Consider the following 6,044-nt stretch of genomic DNA (forward strand, 5'->3'; position numbering starts at 1 on the left):
CTAAATTAACGAAAAATAAAGCATCAACAGGTGTTGACATTTCCAAACATCACAGCAGTAATGACTTTATGAACTACTTTACTTCTAAAGTCGATACTATTAGAGATAAAATTGTAACCATGCAGCCGTCAGCTACAGTATCACATCAGACAGGGCACTATAGATCCCCTGAGGAACAGTTCCACTCATTCTCTACTATAGGAGAGGAAGAATTGTATTAAACTTGTTAAATCATCTAAACCAACAACATGTATGTTAGACCCTATTCCATCTAAGCACTTAAAAGAGGTGCTTCCAGAAGTCATAGATCCTCTTCTGATTATTATTAATTCCTCATTGTTATTAGGATATGTCCCCAAAACCTTCAAACTGGCTGTTATTAAGCCTCTCATCAAAAAAACACAACTTGACCCAAATAACTAGTTAATTATAGACCGATCTTGAATCTCCCTTTTTCTGTCCAAGATACTAGAAAAGGTAGTATCCTCACAATTATATTCCTTCTTAGAGAAAAATGGGTTCTGTGAGGATTTCCAGTGTCCAGGATTTAGACCGTATCATAGTACTGAGACTGCTCTCCGTTAGAGTTACAAATGACCTGCTCTTATCATCTGATCGTGGTTGTATCTCTCTATTAGTGCTATTGGATCTTAGTGCTGCGTTCGACACTATTGACCACACTATTCTTTTAGATAGGCTAGAACACTTTGTTGGCATTAATGGAAGTGCATTAGCATGGTTTAAATCATACTTATATGACCGCCATCAATTCGTAGCAGTGAATGAAGAGGTAAATCATATCGTTCAAAAGTTCAGTATGGAGTACCCTCAAGGCTCAGTACTAGGGCCGTTACTCTTCATGCTTTACATGTTACCCTTGGGAAATATCATCAGGAAACCACGGCGGTGTAGCTTTCACTGTTATGCTGATGATACTCAGCTCTATATTTCTTCGCGGGCCCGGCGAAACATACCAATTTGAAATAACTAACGGAATGCATAGTCGATATAAAAAACTGGATGACGAGTAATTTCTTACTGCTAAATTCTGAAAAAACAGAGGTGTTAATTATAGGACCATAAAAACTCTGCATGGAATGACCTAGAACGCTGTCTAAGATTTGATGGCTGCTCTGTCAATTCTTCGTCATCAGTTAGGAACCTAGGTGTGCTATTTGATAGCAACCTTTTCTTAGAAAGCCATGTTTCTAGCATTTGTAAAACTGCATAATTCCCATCTCAGAAATAATATCTAAATTACGGCCTATTGCTCTCAATGTCAAATGCAGAAATGTTAATCCATGCGTTTATGACCTCAAGGTTAGATTATATGTAATGCTCTATTGGGTGGTTGTTCTGCACGCTTAGTAAACAAACTCCAGTTAGTCCACAAATGCAGCAGCTAGAGTTCTTACTAGAACCAGGATGTATGATCATATTAGCCTGGTTCTGTCAACACTGCACTGGCTCCCTATCAAATATCGTATAGATTTTAAAATCATGCTTATTACTTATAAAGCCCTGAATGGTTTAGCACCGTCAGTATTTGAACGAGCTTTTGTTACATTATAGTCCTCCACGTCTGCTGCGTTCTCAAAACTCTGGCAAATTTGATAATACCTAGAATATCAAAGTCAAACTGCGGGTGGCAGATCCTTTTCCTATGTAGCGCCCAAACTCTGGAATAAACCTACCTAACATTGTTCGGGAGGCAGACACACTCTTGCAGTTTAAATCTAGATTAAAGACCCATCTCTTTAACCTGGCTTACACATAACATACTAATACACTTTTAATATCCAAATCCGTTAAAGGATTTTTAGGCTGCATTAATTAGGTAAACCGGAACTGGGAACACTTCCCATAACACTTCCCAATGTACTTGCTACATCGTTTAGAAGAATGGCATCTACGCTAATATTAGTCTGTTTCTCTCTTATTCTGAGGTCACCGTAGCCACACCAGATCCAGTCTGTATCCAAGTCAGAGCGTCACTGCAGTCACCCGGATCCAGTACGTATCCAGCCCAGATGGTGGATCAGCACCTAAATAAAGAGTACCCCATAGTTTACTCCACCCTCAAAGCCATCCTAGGGTTATGCTTTATTGGACTATTAAATATCATTTTTGGGTGAACTACTACGCAAAACAGTAAATTAATATAACGGTGAGACACAAACGATCACACCGAGGGCTGGGAAAGATTTAAAATGTATTTAAATGTGCTTTAAGGTAGTTCATCAGATGTTAGATGCTTTCCTGGTGAAATGCTAATAACCTACAGGTGATTCATGCAGTATATTAAAAGTAGTAGTTTCAGGCTTGAGGACAGTTTTGAAGTAAATACAAACAAAAAACAAAATCTGTGTCCATCTTCATTTCAGACTGCAAAGCAACAACATGATTATTTTAAAACGGGTTGATTATTTTCTAGAGCCACTGTATGGTTTGTATATTTGCAAAAAACACACAGACATTTAATAAAAACTAACTTTGTTTTGCGGTGTATTTTGTGGGCAGTGTATGGTTTAATGTGGGTGAAGGGATATGGTTATAAAATAAAAAATGTGAAGTGTGTAGAAACGTGAACTCTAGGAATACTGATGTAAGACAAATTCTGTATAGAAAGCCTGCATAGACCTGATGTTTGCAAACCAAGAGCAAAAACATGATAAAGTAACTTTATCCACAAGAGTTTCTGAAGGTGAACAAGCACTGAACATTTATTAAGTCTTTTGTTCAGAGCGATGCACTGAAGCTTTGGCACTGATAGTGTCATGATCTACCAGATGATTGTTGAGCGGTTAAGATTTCATCATCAAAAATCTTACTGATCTCATTGCTCTTCGGTTCTCCACTACGACTGACAGAAAGGCAAAGTTCACATTAAAATTAAAATTGGTCACAAGTGTCCAACGTAGCTCCACATTCCTCTTCTTGCACGGAAAATACAGGGGGTTTTTTGGAAAGCGAGTCTGCATTTACTGCACTTTTCTCATCCTTTTTAGAGCTTGACAGTCAGACTCACATTGTTTCAATGTGGAAATAAGGCTTTAAATATCATGTTCCACACAGGTTTGGAGCAACATGTGCGAGAGAGGTGATGATGACAGAAGTTCCATCACACATCAATATATCTTCTGCGCTACTGCTACTTCATCATGAGAGACAGAGCTCTAAAACATGGGCGCTTCACAGCCGACCCGCTACTCTCAACTATTCATCTTCATCAAACATTACACTCTCTCAGATGAACCATGTATGTGACAAATAAAAATCTTGAATCATGAATGACATGTCAGCTTCTGTTTAGATAAAACATGATATAATAACAGATACAGTAATTGACAGACGTTTTATTTTTAATAAAATTCTTCAAAGTGATCCTAAATTGAATCTATCAGCAGAATACACACTAACACTCAAAAGTTTGAGATCAGTAAGGCTTGTAATGTTTTTTAAAGAAGTCTCTTCTGCTCATCAAGACTGCATTTATTTGATCAAAAATACAGAAGAAAACAGTAATATTTGATAATGTTTTTAGAATATAAAATTATGGTTTAAAATAAAATCAGAATTAAATTATATGGTTTATAATTTATATAATTTTATATAAAATAATATTAAAATATATGTCCAAAGGGAAAGTACATTTCAGTGTAAAGAAATAAAACATGCAAGATCATGTTTATTAACAGAATTTGCTACAAGATTGAATAAAAGCAGCTGCTACTTGAATACAAGTAATTTCTGTGTCATATTCTGTGTTTACACTTCAGTCTGCACTGAAGCCATCAGCACGCTTTCTAGCGTCTTCTGCTATGTCATTCAGAGCTCTCTTTCAGCATTTTTGAGACTGTCATATAGGACATTCCTCCTGCCACCACAGAAGTATGGGTATGAGACTCACAGCATACTCAACTGTATTTTCAGACACAACCACGGGCTGCAGCGCCCGCTAAGGATAATATTGAAGCTTGGTTTATCCCACCAATCAGTGGCGACTTCATTAGACTTTTGAATTCGTCAATGGTCTTCCCAGATCTTTTCACAGAGCTTCTGCAGGGATGGATCATCTAGACCAAAGGTACTGTAGTATGTTTTTCTATCTCCTTTTTAACAATGGCTATATCCACAGCAACTGAAAGACCAGGAAGAGGGACTGTAGCCACCAAAGCAAGGTTACAGTAAGGCAACTTTTTCCAATGTTTTCCTCTAGAGCTTTCTTCTTTTTCTCATTGATCTCCAGTGTGATATTCGGCAAAGCCAACATCAGCACGTGTCTCTTATGCTGTGGAAGCTCTTGCTCCATTCTCTCCTGCAGCAGATTTAAATCATACTTGCCGAGCTCAAAGCTAGAGATCAGGAACACAACAGGATCCTCTATACCGATGTTTCTCAGACCTAGACAGAAACAGGAATGTGCATCATGAAAATAAGTCATTAAATATTTTATAATAAACTATTAATAAAAAACGTTGTTGTTGACCTGAATAACCAACCTTTTTCACAGTCCCTCTCGGATGATGTCCAGTGTCTTTTTCTCTGGTTGAAGCTCTTTTTCCTCTTCTCAGCAACAATGGCTTGAGTCAATCTTGGAATGAACAAAATAAACCTTTTCCCCATTCTCACGATCTCTTTGGCCAGCTGAGTATTGCATTCTCTGAACCGATCTGAAGCGATGATGATGAAAAAATCATAGCGTTCAAACTCAACCAGTTTAAGATACTCATTGGCTTTGAAGTTTGGTGTTCCAATGCCAGGAAGATCCCACACTTTCACATTTTTTGTATTTTGGGTGAAACATAAGCTTCAGGTTCTATAGTGGTTTCTAGAGGGCCAGTTTTTAACAGAGCCCTCTTCTTCATCCCCTAAAACCCCTGAATGCATTGACAAACGTGGATTTTCCAGAAAAACCGGACTCCTCCGTCACACCCATGTTAAGTTCTACAAGATCCTGTTTATCAAGGACTTCTTTGATTGTGTTTACCGCTGTTGGAAAATCCTGAGTAGATATGGATTCTTTAATATCTTCGAGGTCCTCCAGAGTTATTATATCGAAATCATCAAACATAGCCATCCATAAAAAAATAAAAATAAATAAAAAATAAATAAAAAAAAACACGTCAAATTCAACAATGTTATAAAAAGAAAACTGTTGAAAATATGTAGCAGAAATTGCTCCGTACCTAACTTAATCTTGGTACCCTGATATAATGAGAATGAGCATTACATTAATTTCAACACTATGGGGAACTCTGTTTCTCCAAAATACTGAAGCCTGATTTGATAACATTCATGAGTTGCATAAACAAAATGCATTTTGTCTCAGTCAGTGCTGAGTGCTATTTCATCAGAATATTTGACTGAGAAGTAGCAGCACTGTAGCATGGCCAGCTACGCAATGCTCATTCCTGTTATCTCTGGGAACCGAGGTTATCTTAGCAACCGGAGTTTTCCCTATCAATATGGTTCAACTCACATTGCATTAGCTTAAACACTATGGGTAACAATATGCAATAGTGCCATGCTACAAGCGCAGAACGAAAAAGCCATCCTGGGTTGTGTGGGCTAATATTAGGCTGGAACTAACACCAGAATAAGTGAGGCCCAGGCCATGAGGCTGGAGTCCCTCAGGGCAAAAATGCATAGGTTGTTTAGGTGAACAAAATCCGTGGCTGAAGGCTGTAAAACCTAGAAAAGGTAGACAGCGAAGTCCAGCTGGCTGATGCACAGATAACACAAATGGAAACTCTGTTGGACCATGCCTAGGAGGAGGCCATACCCCTGGTGGAGTGGGACCTCATTCCAATGGGGCCACTGTAAGCCCAATGAAGTGTAAGCCAGTGCTATGGCATCTACTATCTAACAGGATAATCTTGCTTTGTAACTGAAGGCCCTTTAGACCGCGTCCTAACCACCACGAAGAACTGCTCTGATTGCCGAGACTGGCTAGAGAGTTCCACATATATCCTGAGAGCCCAAACTGACCAGAGTAAGTGTACACCCAGCTCATCCTCCAAATCAGGTAAAGCTGAGAGGGT

General features: G+C 38.5%; 1 pseudogene; it reads right to left on the reverse strand.

Annotated features, from left to right (window-relative positions):
• Positions 1-3,754: 3,754 nt before the first annotated feature.
• LOC122146934 lies at positions 3,755-5,080 on the reverse strand (annotated as a pseudogene).
• Positions 5,081-6,044: the final 964 nt, after the last annotated feature.

Source organism: Cyprinus carpio, chromosome A2 (assembly GCF_018340385.1).
Source record: "Cyprinus carpio isolate SPL01 chromosome A2, ASM1834038v1, whole genome shotgun sequence".
Lineage (NCBI taxonomy): Eukaryota > Metazoa > Chordata > Actinopteri > Cypriniformes > Cyprinidae > Cyprinus > Cyprinus carpio.